The sequence below is a fragment of the Alligator mississippiensis genome, chromosome 5 (genome assembly GCF_030867095.1).
Source record: "Alligator mississippiensis isolate rAllMis1 chromosome 5, rAllMis1, whole genome shotgun sequence".
NCBI classification, from domain to species: domain Eukaryota; kingdom Metazoa; phylum Chordata; order Crocodylia; family Alligatoridae; genus Alligator; species Alligator mississippiensis.
The window spans coordinates 61,578,217-61,596,708 of record NC_081828.1 but is presented as its reverse complement, the minus strand read 5'-3'; positions in this window follow the sequence as shown (position 1 = coordinate 61,596,708).

The window sequence follows — 18,492 nt, the reverse complement described above, 5'->3', positions numbered from 1 at the left end:
TCATGGCAGACGCTGGCCTGGGCTCTTCAAGCTGCTGGGGAAGACTGAAGGTGGGAACTTCAGTGGGACAGGGTGCTGGCACCCCGAGGGGGCTTCCTGCAGAAACACATCACTGCGGGTGCCAGGCTGGGGCTTAGACAGGCCACCCATGCTGCTGTACACAGCACTGCTGTGGCCTGGGTCCTGGGGCATGAGGATCTTTGTCAGTTGCCACATAAAGGGCATGGACTTGTGAGCACTCCCTGACTAATGATTGTGCCCACAAGGCCTTGACCTTTATGCAGTACTGCTTCGCTGAACAATCATGCCCACACTTCCTGATAGTCCCTCATACACGTAGGTGTTGGAGCACCCACCCTGCATGAACTGATGCTGTACCTCTATCTCACCCCACAGTGCCACAAAGTTGTTAGCCTCCTCCTGTGACCAGTTGGGGCCCTGGGTGGTGGACACTGGCATGGGCAACAAGGCCATCTATGATTCCATGCCTTCTCTCTGGTCCTCTGCACAGCTGCCCCTGTGCGGGACTGGCAGCCTTGTGGCAATGCAATGTCCCAGAGTACCTGTAGGCTCCGGGCAGGCTGCTGGGTGTGGGCTGCAGTCAGCTGGAGCTGGCTTCAGTGTCCAGGAGCTGCCTGAAGCTGGGCCTGGGTGCTGACAGGCCTGGCAGGAGCCTAGAGTAGCCTGCAAGACTGGACAGCATGGGCTGGGCAGCCACATGGCACTGCGGTGCCAGGCATGAGGCACTGTGGTGCCAGGGTGCAGGCAGGCTGGTGCAACTAGCCTGCAGCCTGCCCAGTGGGACATGGGGACCTGGAGTGGCCTCAGGCTGCTTGCATGTGCCTGAGGGCTCAAAATCCCTTCAGGTTTTTAACAGCCTGAGGCTTGGGTTGCCATAGAGCCAGCCCAGCCCTGGGGCATGAGAAGCTCTCAGCCCCAGAGCTTTGAGGCTAGCCTCAGGCTGGACCCTAGTGGCAGGGCTGACTGGGAGCAAATTTGCTCTTGGTTGGCATCTACATGTTACTGTGCAGTTACTACTTGTGAGTAAATTTGCTACTTGCATTTGCAGGTGGCAAATTTACTCATGAGTAGTGTCATTTACTGCACAGCAAGTATGTGCATGTGTAGACGTGTGCGATTACTGCACAATAAACTATGCTGCTACACAGTAAAGCATCTCATGTAGACATGCCCACTGCATCCCAGAGGGTTTATTTTTTTAAGCTGAGTGACTCTAAGAAAGGAACACTAGATTAAGGCTAGCAGGACTATTGGATATTATTATTCATATAGCCAGGAAAAGTGACAACTGTAAAATAGTAACTAATGAAACAAACAATGTGGGAGCTTGACAAAAAAGAGTTCCGAGACCTAGCTGCCTTACATATGTATCTATGGGACTCCCAGCAATATACCTCAGACTTTGTAACAGACTGTCTAAACCAACTTTCTATCACGTGCATATGGTTCCAAACCATTACTTGAGTGATCAGAATGACATGAGAACTTAAGACATGAGAACTCTTTAAGACATGAGGACAGAGAAGCACTTGCTACTTCTTTATGAGCTATTAAATGCATCCAAGGTTTCTGGGACTTTGTGTCTGTTAACTCGACTCATAGGTTTCTCATCCTGCATCCTGTATTGAGCACAGGTATTGTAAGTGCTTCCCACAGTCTACATTTTACACATGCATCTGGGTTCCCCAGACAAGTCACAAAGTAGTGATACTACATATTACTATATGTAGGTGAGCTAACATACATTTTGGGCACGTTCAAATACATTTTTTACTTCCACTAAGTAGCTTGCCTGTTGCCAGAAATAAGTACAGTTGAATCAGTTCTTAAGACAGGTTACCTGTGAGCAGAGGCAAAATAGCAGCAGACCCACATTCAGCACTTGCTCACCTGCACCCATGACATTATGTAATAAGAAAAATTCAGCAATAAGCAGTTTTCTTTGTGTGGATGGATTGATGCTACCCAGAGGCAGAATGCAGGCAGGCCTGGGGACAGAGGCTTTGTTGAGTCTTATTAGTGAAAGCCCAGGGCAGGGCTGACAGTGGCCTGGTGCTTGGGGAGAGATGAGCTCTGGCCTAGGCTAGGCTGCTGTCCTGTGAGATGGGGTAAGTGGGATGCTGCAAAGCCATGTGGGTTGCTGGCAGAAGGTGATCTAACGTGACCTGCAATGGGATGTGGTACAGATGTTTATTGTGGCACTCTAACCTACAATGCTGTACTCTGATAACACATCCATCCAGGGTTATCTTAAGAGTGGGATCCACCACTTTTGGAGCTCTCTGTGTGCCCTGACCAACTGTTTAGTTATGGCTGTAGAGCTCTTTCTGCAATAAGTGTAACTTCTGTACCTGGCCTCCGGTTGCAACAGCAGCTCACTCCTATCCTGTTTTTAAGGTGGTTCTGGGTGAATGTTTTGTCTAGTCCTCATTTCTTTCACGTTCTACAGATCAGTTTATTTATTTATTATATACACCAGAATGACCTTTTCAATTAGTATCATCTGACACCTGACTAAATGCTCAGCAAAACTGAAAAAAGGATGTCTTTACTTTGAAAGGTCAGGTTTCTGTTCAGACTGGTGGTTTTCAACTTAAAGCTGTTTAGTCTGTGTACTTTTAGGCATGTGAATATAATTCCTTCTTGTATTTTTGCTTTTTGTCAAGGAGGGGGATATAAGACATTCCATCTAGTTCTCCTTCTACTTACAGAACCCAGTGCTATTTCTCTAAAAGCCACTGAAGCTCACTTTTCTGTCAATTTATGGTTTGCAGCTGTATATAGGGCAAAAGTGGCAAAGAAATTTAAAGAATTGGGAGGCTGTGAGATAATTGGAATGTAGATACTGATATCAATGAAAAGAGCCAAATACCTTTTCATTCTACAATTGTTATGGAAAATATTTGGGTCTTTTTGTTTCAGATTCAAATATATATTGTTTGTTTGATCTGTTACCCAGCTGGTATAAATATTTTATCATAAATAAAGCTTTCCTATGTGAAGAGAAGTTTTAGCCAGCCAAATGGTTTTATTTCCTAAATGTTATGAGACACATATGATGATAAAACAGATGATCATAGCATATACATAGACTGGTGCCATACTGGATCTTAATCTGCTGCAGCAGTCAAGATAGAAAATTAACTAAGTGATTTCATCCAAATTAAGAGAGGCATGAGGCAAGGGTATGTTTTTTTCACCTGAGTAGTTCAACTTGTACAGTGAGAAAATACTGAAGGAGACTGAGGATTTACCAAGGCTGATCATTGGCGGACAGAATTTTAACAACTTGCGTTATGCTGATGACATAGTCTTAGTAGCTGATTCAGAAGAGAAGCTGCAAGGAATTTTAGATAAAATTGTTAGTGAAAGGGAGAAGGGTCTAAGTATTAACTGTAAGAAAACAGAATGCATGGTAGTTACAAAGAAGAAGATCATTCTGGTATGCAGCATCAAAGTGAAAATTAACAGATAAGGCAGGCCTATACATTTTAACTACTTGGGAAACTGGGTAACATCAGATGGTAAAATGTGACCGTGAAATAAACCAGAGAATAGGGATGGCAAAAGATGCATTTCTGAAAATGAAAAAGATATTGACAAATAGTAAAATTTGTATGGGGACAAAGTTAAGAGTTTTGGATTGCTATGTTGTACCAGTCCTTATATATGCGTCAGAATGCTGGACAATATCACCAAGTATGGAAAAGAACTGAAGCAACTGAGATGTGGTTCTTAAGGCACAACTTGAAGGTATGTTGGATAAGTCAGACTTCAAATGAAGATATTTTGTTAGGAGCAGGCTACAGGAGGAAGCTGCTGATTAACATCAGAAAGAGAGAGTAGGAGTTTCTCGGACACGTTATGAGGAAAGAAGAAATTGAAAGTCTGGTCATAACTGGAAAGAATGAAGGAAGGCAAGATCATGGAAGACAGAAGTTGACTGACTTCTATCTAAATGGATGAATGTATCAACACTGGAAATTCTGTATTCCTCAAACAGAAGAGATCTGTGGAAGATCATGGTCACCAATGTGCTGTTTGGATATAGTACCTAGAGACAGAGTTATGTAATCCGCAGTTCTTATTGCAGGAAGAGTAAGATCTGGGCAAAAAAAGAGAGAACAGGAGAAGGTAGTTGCACAACCACTGGAAATCAAAAATAGCAAAAATGGCAACTTCCTGCATTTCAGAGTAATGTGGAGATGCAGAATGGGTTACAACTGATGACATCAGCAGGCATTAGAAAAAAAAATAACCCTCAAGTAATTATGAATTCACAAAGCACTAATCCATAATAAAACAGAGAGGAAAGGTGCTTGAGCCACTAGGCTGGGAATTACAAGCTATTAGTATACTTTTTGGTTCTGTCACAGACTTTGTGTGAGTTTAGGTAATTCTTCACAATTTTGCAGATTGGAATAAATGTTTTCCATGTCCAACCTTATTTATGTCTTGCCTAATTAGATTTTAGTATCTTTGAAATAAGGTCTCTTACTGTGGGATTGTTTAATTCCTATACAATGGAGCCCTGGTGTTAGATGAGGTTTGTACATACCATCATTGTAAAGATAAATAATCATAATCATATGAAAATGGCATAGGAACAAATTCTTTTCTCTGCATCTACAGAAATCATTCAGTTTCCCAGATTCTAGATTAGAGAGATGAGAGCTAAGAATAAAACCAAATATGCTTACCTTGATAGAAGGCGCACAACAGGAGTAACAGGCCCCTAGCAGATGTTGCATTTATCACATGATTATTTTTTTAGTTTATTTATCAAACCACAATTAAATATAATGTGGAATATCTCTGTGGCTGCTCTGTGTGGCACTTTAATCTGAATTTGTGGCAGGTAGCTGATGGGTGGCTCTCTCCTTCTGGCATTTGAAAGCCCATGTACACGACAGCCCTGTGTAGGTTTGCCATGCATACAGCTTTAAATTTGCCAGTGCATGTGAAGCTCAGTGTCCTTATGCCTGGTTCCAAACCTGCTGGCAAGTTGAGGGGGTGCTGCAGGACCCATTCCTGATACTGGACTCTTTGCATGCCAGCAGTTGTGTACTTGTATAATTTAGATGTGATCAATTTTATGCCAGGTCCCAAAAATCATGCATCCTCCTATTTGTGTACTATGGCAGGACAAATGATTTTTGGGATGTTAGATAAAAATAGTCTGATCCCAGTGGCATGACTAAATTAAAGTCTGGCAGGGGCCAGAGCAGTGTTATACATGAGAAAATGAATCTAGGCTTCTATTGGCAGATAGAAAATGGACATGCTTAGTTATTTTATCTTATACAAATGTTTTCATAATTATTAACAAATATAAACTTTCAAGTAATGAATCACTTAATGACACTATAAATCAGGATGGCATAACTTTACATATTCTGATTTCTAACTTTTCTAGACTTACAATGCACAGAATTTAGAGAGTTTACCTTTAGCAAACTGTAATACTGTTCTTGATTTGTTTGGGAGGAATAAGATACATTTGTTCTATTTTCTGTAATGTTTGCTAATTCTTTTACACAGATTTATGTTTTTTCCTTAAACAGAATCAGTTACAGAACATATAGAACACGTCTACATGTGCATTTAAGTGCAACTAAATGTAATGCACATCACACTAATATGCATTAAGTGATTTTTGGTGGGTGTCTACATGGGCAGGCACTTGGCAATACAGTTAATTCCAAGTCCCTGCAGCTCTGCTATGCACCCCTAGTTGCTGGGCAGACCTGACACTAAAGTTAGTGCTGGGTCACGTCTACACATGTGCTAATGCACTTTAATCTTACCTAAATTTGATACCTGCATTTTCAGATATCAAATTTAGGTGTGATTAGCCTAATTTCACCATTTTCAATGCGCATTAAGGGTGCACATAGGTAGATGAGCATCCATAATGTGCATTAAATTAGGCTAATACATCTCATGTAATTGTGCCCATAGTGTCATGAACGTAATGCATCATCAAGTGATCTGTTATGTGCATCCTGCATTTTTAAAGGAATTCTTGATAAGTACAATGCACAAATCCCTGAAGTGTAAAGTGCATACAACACTACATATTGTTTTGCTCTTCACTTGGAAAAAGGTTTCCAGTTGTTTCATCACCAGTATCTATGGCCTAGAATGAAGATGCAACCATGGGCATTTATACACATACTCCAGGGTGGAGGGGGGGTTGCTTTAATTACAGTGACTCTGAGATGAGCTTTAAAGTGCTCCTGCTGCCATTTTGAAACATGGGGACACTGAATAAACGTGACATGGAGCTGCTGGAGTGTGCTAATTAGGTTGCTCCAGTAGACTTGCAGCAGACTTGATTAATTGAGTCTCTGCTCTGATGCGTTCTAATTGGAACACATTGAGCAGATCTCCATCACATGTACACACACCCAATGTGACTAAATGTATTTGTTCAAGAATATCTCTTTCCTGAGAGCTAGTCTGAATCCATTACTGTATCAAAGTCAAGATTTAGAGAAAGGATACAATATAGGGTCTCTCTTAAATGTCCAACCTGAATTCATTATTTACTTGTATTTCCTGTGCTGCTGGAGTTGCACTGGTACTTTGTAAACAGTTTATCTAGAAGCCTTGACTCATTCATTCAGAGTTCAATTGACTTGGATATTCAGTTCACAAAGCCTGTATTAGTAGGGTTGGGCAAACTACAGCCTGTGGGCTGGAAACAAAACTCAGAGAGATTTTATCCGGTCTGACAAGCTGGAGTAGAGGCAGCAATCAGCAGCAGCTGTCTGCCTCAGAACCGAGTTGTACTAATTTGGCCCACTGTTGTTGAAAGGTTGCTGACCCTTGTCTATATCCTTCACAGTTTGCTAGGTTTTGTTATTCTGTTTCCTTCCCAAAAATTATCAGTTCTGTTCCTATACCAACTAAATTTTGGTCTTTCTTCACAAGTGGAGAAAAGGGAGTTTTCTATTTACCCATGGAGTGAGAACTCCTCTCCTCTTTCAGTCTACTTTAACCATTTGGTACATACTACTCTTCTGTTTTCCACACTTGCTTTGCACTGGGGTTAAATGGCTCCTGCTTTGAACTACTTAGTGACCTCTCCTCCCATTTATTGTCTTCAGAAGCAGCTATGGCTCATGGGAGAAAAATTTCAAACAGTCCTGCAAAGGACCTACAGAAATGGTTGAAGCAGAAATAACCTGTCACTGGATAGATAAAGAATAGGGAGAGTGAGTAGAAATTACTTAAATCATGTCATAGTCCCTGGGTTTTTGGTTGTAGCCATATTGGTCTAAGGACATAGGCAGGTTCTTAAGGGTACATGTGATATCTTTTATTAGACTAACTAAACAGTTGGAAAAAAAGTTCTTTGCAAGCTTTTGGGTGCAAACACCCTTCTTCAGGTCCAAAAGCTTGCAAAGAACTTTGCCTGAAGAAGGGTGTTTGTGCCCAAAAGCGTGCAAAGAACTTTGCCCAAGAGCTTTTGTGCCCAAAAGCTTGCAAAGAAGGGTGTTTGTGCCTGAACCTTGCCTGACATTGTAGTCACTGGGCATGTCTACAGGTACTATTACTGTACATGAATAAGCTCCGGAGCTTATTGCCATGTTGGAGCAACCCCAGCTGCCAAGGTCAGCCTGCCAGCCTGGGGGTGTTCTTTGTGGTTCAACATACTGTGGAGGGGCATGGGGGAGCTTCAGCGTAGGTCTAACTGGCATACAGGGCCCACACTGAAGTACCCTCATGCTCTAGACCCTCCAGCATCTACATATGTGCTGCTGCAGAGTTTTTTACTTTGTAGCAGGATAGTATTTACAAATACAATCCTTCTGCAGGGTAAATTAGTTTACTCCAGCCTAATAAGGTTGCATGTGTAGATGCCAAGATGTTTACTGTGCAGCCAATTAGCCAGCTGTGCAGTAAATGTCTTGTGTAGACATGCTAACTTAGTAGTAGTTCTGAGCAAGTAAAACCACTGAGATATTTAGCAAATATGCGCTAGTTGCTGGGAAAACCCAGGAGTTCCCTACACACAGGGAAAAAAAAACTGATAAGGAAAAAATTTACAGGAAACGGGGCTAGCACCATGAAACCTAGACCACTTTGAGTTTTCCTTCAGAATATATGGTTTTGACATGAACATGTGAAAACTGGCAGTTCTAGCAGTTCTGCTTATCTAGTTTTGATCTGCCCAATCCTCAGACAAAAAATTCAAGGTCAGAATGTGATACCACAAACCCACACGGATCAAAGCTGAAGTAAATGTTAGCAGTTTTAGTTCACAGGGAGGGGAGTGGGGTTATACACGAGAGCTAAGGCTGCTCCGACACACTGGCATTCCAGTGGAGCAGACTCGATTTAATCAATTTAATCAAGTCTGCTGGAGTGTGGCAATTACTGCACTCCAGCAGCCTCCTGCGTCTCATGTATTAGTGTCCCCATGCTTTAAAATAGCCGTGTGAGCACTTAAAATAAAGGTCATTGAATGTGGGGACACTGATACACAAGACGCAGCAGTGTCTTAATTAGAGCGACTTTCAAAGCTGCTCTAATGAAAGTGCTGCCCTCCACCCCTGGAGCACATGTAAAAATGCCCATGGTGACTGCAGTTTTACAAAGCTGTTAAAGACAGTTGATGAACCTTTGGCCATATCCCCCTATGCATTGAACTGGGATGGTGAACTCGGATGGTGAACACATATTGCTGGCAGCAGCTTGTGGGCTGGATAACTTGCATCACAAAGATAAGTAGATGAGTACATTGTGACATCAACTAAGCAAATCTCTGATTTATTTAGTCTGTAATGTGCAAATATTCCCTGCCTTCTGCCTCACTGCAGACTAAAATGGCTAACTAGGTGTATCTAAGCAAATGTCAGAGAAGCTCTCTCAAACTTGTTTATCTGTTTAATTACCCTTTAGAAGATTAGAAAATAAAGAAGAATGACTTTCCTTTACTTAGCCTGTCTTTAGACATACCAAAGTACTTGATGAGGTATTATTATTGTGTCCATTATAATTTTCATTCATGTGCAAACAGAGCAATACTCTGGAACTACAGCTTCCGCATAACTTTAGTTTGTGGCATACAGAAGTGGGTGACTGAAGTACTGCTGAAGAGTATTCTGCCTATGCAGCTTTTCTTATCAAGCCACCATATTTCAAACGTCTGAAATGAGTAATGCAAGTCCTGAATGATTAGTCAGTCTTCTCAACGGAAGTAGAAACTTCCACCTAGAGCCATTTTACAGAGGAGGCAAGACCCACAAAAGGAAATCACAGACTAACTGTCTGAAAAAGTGTATTAAAGATGCGTGTCCCACATAACCACACAGTGTTGTCCAGACAGACCCATATCCGGTTTCTCATGTCTCTTCATGTGTGAATAAGTTAACATATTTAACAGAAAGGTAGTAATTCTTTCTTGTATTTATATTTTCAACTACATTTGCACATCATTTTTTTAAACAAGACTGTGTGTGTGTTTTCTCAGTGTTGTAGGATACTGCTTAAATTAATTATTTTAGAAAAAAGATTATATGCATTTTCAGTAATAACATAACATCTTTTCACTGTTAAATGCAATTACTATTCCCTGACCTGTTTTATTGAGTTTTGCATATGTTAACTTTACATACTTGCTATGAGGCACATTCAAAACACCCAGTCAAACGAGGCTCTGCATGCAGGTATAAGTATCTTCAGCTGCCAAAGGGTTAGTTAGATCAATTGTTTTAGGATGGTAAATGTGGAAAGGAAACATGTATTACAGAAACTAAAATAAATGTTTTCACAAAGTTAGTTTTTAATGACATTTATTTAAGAAGGTATATGTGCCCCTTTTGTGTTACTAATACAAATCCAACAATGTCGTGCTAGTGCAAGAAAGTAAAATACGGAGTCTCATTATGAAAGAAAGGAGAACAGTTAATTGTCTGATCTTTACCTAATGCCCAACAACTCTTCCAACTATGCAGATGATTCAAATACAAGGTATCACAAGAAAGTCTCTCTTGACATTTCTTGCACCATCCTGATTACAAAACTTCATCTCTATGACTTTAAAAAATGCTAAAATGAAAGTATTCAGAAGACTTGAAAGGTAATAGTTTTTTTGGTTCAGTGGCCAAACCAATAAAAATATTTTGGGTTGACTCGGAAGGAATTTCTTTTTATGTCATTTTAAAATGTTTTTTCATTCAAAATTTTCCATTTTGGGGGCTTTTCAATAAAACGAATGCATGAGGTAGACAGTTCTGTTAATCTGAAGTCAGACACAAGGCAAGGCCTGGTGAAACCAGGGTTAGCTTTATAGGGAATTTAGATGCCTTTTGGAAAATGAAGAGGTAACCAACACTCCCTTAAGTTTTGGGATATTCTTTGAGAAATTAATTCATTTAATCTATTTTTATGACTTTTGTTGTAAGCTGCCCTGAGCCTTGTTTTGGGAGGGGAGCATAGAAATAAAAAAAATTAATAAAATACATTTTCTGCGTTCCACTGTTTACAGTATTTACCTGAGATGTGGAAGACCTAGATTTAGATACCCTGTTGGCCTGATTCAGAACAGAGACTGGAATCCAGTTCTTCCCCCACCAGATGAGTGCCCTAATCATCAGAAAATTGAGTCATTCTCCTGTCTCTCTGTCTCTCTATAGCAACAGCGAAAGAGAGAGAATGACTCAATTTTTTGATGATTAGGTCACTTATCTGGTAGGGGAAGAACTGGATTCCGGTTTCTGTTCTGAATCAGGCCAACATGTGTGTATATGTATGTATTTTATATATATCTTCGCCCCACCTCCCCCTTACTGGCCAAATAGATATTCAATTATTTATACAAAGTCAAACAGTTCCAACAGGATGGGCAGAGGGGGTTCCATCCCAGAATAACATACAATCCAGTGACTGTTGCACTTCAGTGAAAGACTCAAATTAAAGTGCCTTTAATCAGGCAGAGGGTAGATTTGAACCCAGGGGCATGTTTTAAACTGGAATGGTAAGTTTAACAAAAAATAGTTTTCCTGAACATATCTGTTCTGGATAATGGAATCAGGACTTCCCTAAAGTGAATTAATTTGTCTCCTAGGTGACCCTCTCTTTTTGGGAAGTTCAGTTGATCTTTTTCTTGGGAATGTTTCTTTTCATGTATGTATGTATGTATATGTATATCTGTATATATATGTGTGTGTGTATGTGTATATGTGTATATATACATCTCTATATATATCTATATGTGTGTGTGTGTATGTGTGTGTATGTATATATATGTGTGTATATATATATGTGTGTGTGTATGTGTATATGTATATGTGTGTGTATATATATATATATATGTGTGTGTGTGTGTGTGTGTATATACATACATATATATATGTATATATATATATTCTTATTGGCATTTATGAAGTAGATTTTAGTTTTGGGCAAGATAACACATACCTTTCTAATGAAAATGAATAATCCAAAATTGTGGAGGGGTGTCTTGAGTGAGGAAACTAATTTCCCTACTAGAATGGAGGCCTAGGAATACTAGAATGGCTGTTGGGGGCTGTGCTCCACTCTCAGCCACAAAAAGCAGGGGTAGAGTTCACTTGTTGGTGTCATTCACTTTCCCCCACTACTATCCAGCTCCACAGCTAGAGGTTTAATCAATAGGATTGACAGCAGATATGAGAGTGTTGAACCTCTAGCTTTTTGGCTGAGCTGGAGGGAGACTAATGAATGGACTCAGCCCCTACTCCATGTAGCCAACTTTCAGCCATGGTGAACCCATGCTGTAGCAGGTAGGCCTGGAAGAGCTGCATGTGGTAGGCAGCTGTATATGGTATATTCATCTTGAATTGGCCATGTCATAGGAAACATTGCTCATGGTTTTAACTTATGCTGTGTTTTTCATTTGATTGTTCCTGTGTTAACTCATCTGTAAATAAGTGGGCTACTTATATAAACAGAAAGATTCAGTGGAAATGGATGAATTTGTTTCAAGGAAGCTAATTGGGAAGACATACAAGAGATATCTGGGTGTAACTTTTCAGCAGGCAAGTTCCCTTCCATGCCAGGGTTGTATTCTCATTAGTTCATGTGTATATTCAGATGATATAAAACTAGACCAAACTTCTGCAGCTAGGCATTAAAAATAAACATACATCTTGTTCTGCATCCGGTGACATCCTGGGACAAAAAAATCAAGATTGGGTTTAATGGATTATTGCATAGATTCTTTTTTTAAAATGCTGAATTTATCTTTTGTCTTCTATATTTAAAAGTATCCTGCTGAGTAATATTGAGTAACACTGAGTAATTTTGCATGTAGCACTTATTGTTAAACCTATAGAAATACACGTATTATTTGGAAACTTGTTAAAAGCCGAGCAGAGGCTTATCTACTAGTAGATACCTTTAAAAACATATATGAAAATCCTAATGAAAAGAAATAATACACAGAGTACTAAGTCCAATAACTGTAACACCTATTTGAAGTTCATAACCCATAACATTTAGGCTGGGTACAGGAATTCAGGGATGTTAGGGGGGAGATTAGATTGAGTTAGGAAATGGCCACCCAATCTAAGGTAAATTGGGATGGGGGGACAAGAGGCATTGGGGGACCTTATTTTAGGAAGGCAGAATAAGTGGGGGGAGAGGTTTTCTGTTTTTCCAATCCTACCCACCACAACATGGGCTCAAGGGACTGGGGGTTCTGTAGGATGGTGGAGGCAGGTAGGATCTGTAAGTGTAAGTAGGGACTGGGCAAGCAGGCAGCACCTGCAGGGGGGATCAGGAAGCTAGCAGGGTCTTTGGGGGGGATTGCAGGGGGATTGGGAAGGCAAGTGAGGTTGATGTGGACCCTGCTAGCCCCTCAGTACCCTCAGAGAGGACTGGGGGGACTTAGGGCCAGGTGGCATCCATGGGGGTTTGAGAGTCAAGTAAGTCCTATAGGAGGGATTGGGTAGGCAGATGGCATTTGCAGAGGGGATTGGCAGGCTGAGCCCCAGCATTGAACACTGGTAAAACTGGCATTAGAAAAAGCTTGAGGGGTAAGGACCTGGGGGGATATAAATAGCCCAATGCCTGGGAAGCAGGTAGGAAAGGCACAGCCCTATATGCTGGGGTCAGTGCCTGGGCTTTCCCAACCCTGGGGCTGCACTGGGAACTGTACAGAAGTTCAGAACAGTTGATTGGTCTAAAAATAGCCAGCCCAATCTAAATTAAACTACCTAAGAGATAGGGTTAACTTTGATCCGGTTGGCTATTTTTAGATTTATCTAACCTTCCTGGAACTTCTGTATAGTTCGTACTTACATGCCAACTAGGGCGAGTGTAAGGCCTGCACCTGGGAAAACTAAATTAGATCAGGTGGCCATTTTTAAAACAATCTAATCTCCCCCTAACCTCATCAAATGTCTGTATGCAACCTAATATTAACAAAAATGTCTGCAACACCATATAAAGTATTTGTTCATTGATTAGCAGTATGGTCTGGAACCACAGCAGCATAGCACTAGGGACACCTAGGTGGCAGAGCCAGATGCTGGGGTGCTGAACACCTGTCCCTGGCTCTACCCCCTAGGTACCTCTACCTCATGGCCGCCACCCCAGGACAGCCCACAAAGGACATTGTAAATAGTTTTCTTGGGGAGGAAGGTTTTTTGCTGTCGTGGGTGGGTTTTCTTGGGCTCTGTTTGTTGTGGAGAGAGGTGGGTGGTGGACTCTGTTTGATGTGAGGGGAATAAAAACATGTTCTTTTGACATGTATTTTCAGTGAGAATGGTGCTGGGGGTGAGTGGGGAGGGGGAGGGGCTGGCGTGGGCAACAGTGCAGGCAGGCTAGAGTGGAAAGTGCCCACCTAGCCGGTACTCACATGTGTGAAGGCCCTGTGGATGTTCATGATGGCCTGGAGTACCATGGAGTGAAAGCTGAATAAAGGCAGTCTTCATGGGGCAGGCAGGTGATGGATGTGTCGAGGGCCCCGATGCACTTAGGGAATCCCAGGGCATGGAACCCCACCAACACCACCTGGGGATCATGTAAATGGGGCACGGTGTCTGCCATCATGTCTGGGAAGGCACTGCACACCTCCAGGATAGCTTTCCTGGTGGTGGCCTTACCCACACCAAACAGGTGTCAAACATACTGCAGGCTGGTGGGCATGGCCAACTTGAGCAGAGTGAGGGCTGGGTAGGTGTCTGCAGGGAAGGCTGACTGCATGCCAGTGTCCTGCCACTGCACGTGTGGCAGGAGCTGCTGGAGTAGGTGCTGGAAGATGACTTGGGTCATGCAGAAGGCCTCCAGCCACTGCTCATTGTCCCAGGTATTCTGGATGAAGTGCTGCCACCAGTCCTGGCTGGCCCTGTGGGACCAGAGGCTGCAGCCCCAGCAGTGGCATCCAGAAGCTCTTTCTTGGCATCCCTCCCAGCGGGAGTTGCATGGCAGTGGCAGCGGTCCTGGGATGGCATGCTGTGGTCAGGCAGGTGGTCACTGCACAGGGGGGAGCCAGGCAGAGTGAAACAGCTGTGGACCAGGCGGCGGTCAGTAGGGTGGGCCAGCAGGGGCAGTGTGGCATCCAGGAGGATTCCAGGGCACTGGTCATCACTGCCAGAGGCAGGGGCTGGAGCAGCTGTAGTGTGGGGAGGCTGAGTGGGCAAGGAGAGAGCTACTACATGCTACCCCTGAGCTGTGCACACTGCTCCTGGGAAGGGACATGGCTGGATAGAGAGCAGTGAATGGGGCTGGCATTTGAAGATGGCTGCTGGGAGCTGGGAGCTGGAGCTGGGGCCTGGATCTTCCCCTGGTAGCAGTAGGGGCCCATTGCAGTGCTGCAGGAAGTTTGGTGCTAGGAGCAGCAAATCTTTTCCCTAGTTCATGTGTAGACACCTGCCCAGGAGCTCTTAATCCACAAAAGTTTACACCCAAGTAAAATAAGCTTGGAACAAATTCACATGTAGGTGCGCCCACTGAAATCTTCAGATGACTACAGTGGAAGCTTTGAGAAGGTAACAATTGGGGAAGGTAACAAAAAGTGAATGCCCCTTCAGTGAGTATTTTAATCAGTTGATTTTCTGTGCCACACAAACCTTGTTGACAATGAAATAGTATGACTGCCAGAAGCTTAATGCTGCTTATACTTGTTGATAGCAACAGGAGTATCCTGCAGGTTAAGTGTTAGAGAGCCCTGGTGCTGTGTTCTCTCATCCCCAACATTTGTCCTAATGATTAATATGATCAGGTGACAGTTAAAAAATATGTATGGAAAAATAGATAGGGAGTCTAATTGCTACAAAAAATTATGTACAGAAATAGCTTTGAAAATGGAAGCAGTTCCATTGACTTTGACATGAATAAAACAATCTGTGTGTGCAAGTGTTTGTGAGAGTAGGTCCTACAATAGTTATAGCATGCAAATAGAAAAAGGATGAATAATGCCTTGAAATTTTAGATGGTTTACTTTAATCATACAATATTTGCAGACTTTAAGGCTAGGAAGGACTGTTATCTCATTTGACCTTCTGCACAGTACAGACCATATAATTTTACCAGCTGATTCTCATCTGAAGCCCATAATTTCTGGTTGAGCTGTGAGATCTTTTAGAAAGGGATCTGATCTAGATTTAATGGTTTGACTGAAAATCTTCTGCATCTCACATTTTTTCCCATGGTTAATTACCCCACTTGTAAACATGCATACCTTATTTTTAGTCTGGATTTGTCTTGCTTTTCATCATTGGATGTCACTGTCTACTATATTCTATACATAGATATATAGTGTTCTATAATAATACAAAAAATCCCTTCTGTGTAGATACTTGTTGACACTGATCACAGCATTTCCTGGCTTTCTTTGATTGATTAAATAGGTTGAGCATCTTTAGACTCTCTCAGTAAGGTGGGTTTGAGGGATATCAATTAATTACTGTAGCTTTTCTTCTAAACCCTTTCCAACGTTTCAAATGGCTTTTTGACATGTGCATGTCAGAACTGGACATATTATTCCATTAAGTGTCTCACTGTTTACTGTGGCAATAAATCTTCTAATCATAGCACAAAGATGTTATTATTAGTCCAAGAATACATAGAACATAGTATTTGCTATCCCAAGTTATGGTCTGTGGGGACAGGTATTCAGTCTATGATGATCAACATATGATTCTTTAAAAAAAGAACAATAAAACTAACCCTAATGCATGGATAGTGCATATCTGTTCATGGAGAAGAAACTGGACTCCTTGAGATCCATAGGTATCTATTTATATAGGAAACATAAAGTATAATTATTTGTAGCAAAGTTTTGGCATGATAGCTGTGTTTTTAATGGTCACATGGTTGATCCAATTAATTTCTTAAAGCTAGTCACAGTTTTTTCAGTATTATCTCCTTGCTTAATTTTACAGGGTAAGAATATGCTGTATGAAGAACCTTGTTTGCTATATGAAGAAGTATTTTTTGTTTTTTCCATATATATATATATATATATATATATATATATATATATAAACAGGATAGGCTGCTTGGTTTTCCTTAGACCTTTAAAAATATCAATACCTTAGTCTAGTTCTGTTTTATCATTGTTAGAAAAATCTAGTCTTTGCAGACTTGTCACCCTGGAATGGGGAATATCATGGGTGCTGAAAAACCATGCCAGGATGGAAATAGCATTGACATGAAATCTTACTGGATAAGAAATCCTACAGTAGCAACACATATATATGCGCTAGTAATGTTCCGAATTCATTGAATTATGCCCCTCCATCCATCTCCCATTCCCCCCCAAGAAACTATATTTTGTAAAAAAATAAAAAAAAATAAAAATCCAGGTTAAATTTTTGTTCCATGTTAGGCCTTGCTTGGACTATTTAGAATATTATAAAATATTAATAACTTTGCAAAAGGGTTGAGAAAATATTAGTGAATCCTGAAAATGTTTCCAGTTTTGGCACAATTTTCTCTATCATTCCTTATACTGCTACTTCTAATTACAAGGCAAGCTACATCTCTCTCCCATTTTTGGATTTGTCAGTACGCACTCTTCCATGTGATAAACCTCATGCCTTTGCCTGGGAATTTCCCAACTATTCCACTCTTAGGTTGTGCCTTGGGCTACAATACTTTACAATACCCTGCAGGACTGACCACATTTGGGAATATATCGTTCTTTCTTTTGGGATATTTAGTGACCAAACTGCTTTTTTTATAACCAAAGTATGCCCACTGCTGCTTGAGGAAGGTCTCTAAACCTTGCCAGAGACTCCTGTTTGCCTGTGTTTGGATGGACATTTACCACTGAACAATTAGGTCAGTCTTGTAGGCTCAGCAGTAGATCAAGCTAGACTTCCCTAGATGAATGGCTCTAGCATTTACCATTAAAAACTCTGAAGTGTCACTTAATAGATGCATTCTGCCTGTATTCCAGACAACTCTCTACTGAGTTTATCTTATGCTGACTATCTCAGTGACACAATCAGCATATAATATTAATAAAATACTACAGGTGAGTTCCAAATTTTTCACATTCCCTTTAAAAAAAACTTTAAAAACAACTCAGTCATCCAAGAAGGAAGCAGGAACAACACTATCTAACATCATACAGCACTGTACTATCAAACCTGAACTTTCATAGGGTAGTTCACAAATAACTAGCAGACTGGAAATTATTTGTCAAAATTATTCTACAAATATGTTGGAATAAGATACATTTTCAGAAAGCATGTTCAGTTCACCCATGCTTCACTAATAACAAAGGATTGCATTAAAATTATAGTATTAGGGATAAATAGCAAGCTGCTATTATGAAGATGTAGTAGTAAACTTCATATTTAGCTCAATATGCTCTAAATCAGAGGAGACGATTGTTTTGAGTGGGGGAAGGGAGGATGTGCTGGGCTTATTTGGGGTCTGAGGAGGAGGAAGGCACAGCAAATACAGGCAAAAGCTGTAAGACCACAAATTTTTCTTCTCAGACACACAACTGCAGATGGGTGAAGCAGGAGACAGTTTTTCTGAAAGGTTCCACTATGCCTCCCAGCAGCTGAGGAACTAATGTCACATGTAGAGGCGTAGACACTCATAAGTGTATGCCATAGTGCTGCTGTCTCTTTCCTGCTCCCATGACACTAAGACTAACCACAAAGCATATGTAGCCTAAAGGCGCAAAAATCACCCCACACTAAGTAGCATCCACCCATCTGTGGGTGGGAGAATATTTAGGGGAAGACATGATTAGAGCTAAAAAAAAATCACCAACGGAACAGAAACAAGACGGGCTGGGGAAAGGGAGAGGAAGGGGTGAGAAAAGGACAGGCAGTAGCAATTGTTAGGAGTATGTTTGGCCAGAAAACAACAGTTGCATTTTGTGAAAAATTCTCAAATTTCAAAACTTTGTTTCTGTTCTAAATTGGGACATTTGTTTTGTGTCTCCCAATGTTAGGCTTCTCCAGTTATGCAGACCCACAATGCCTATGTTGCATCCCATCCTCAGCCTTTTCC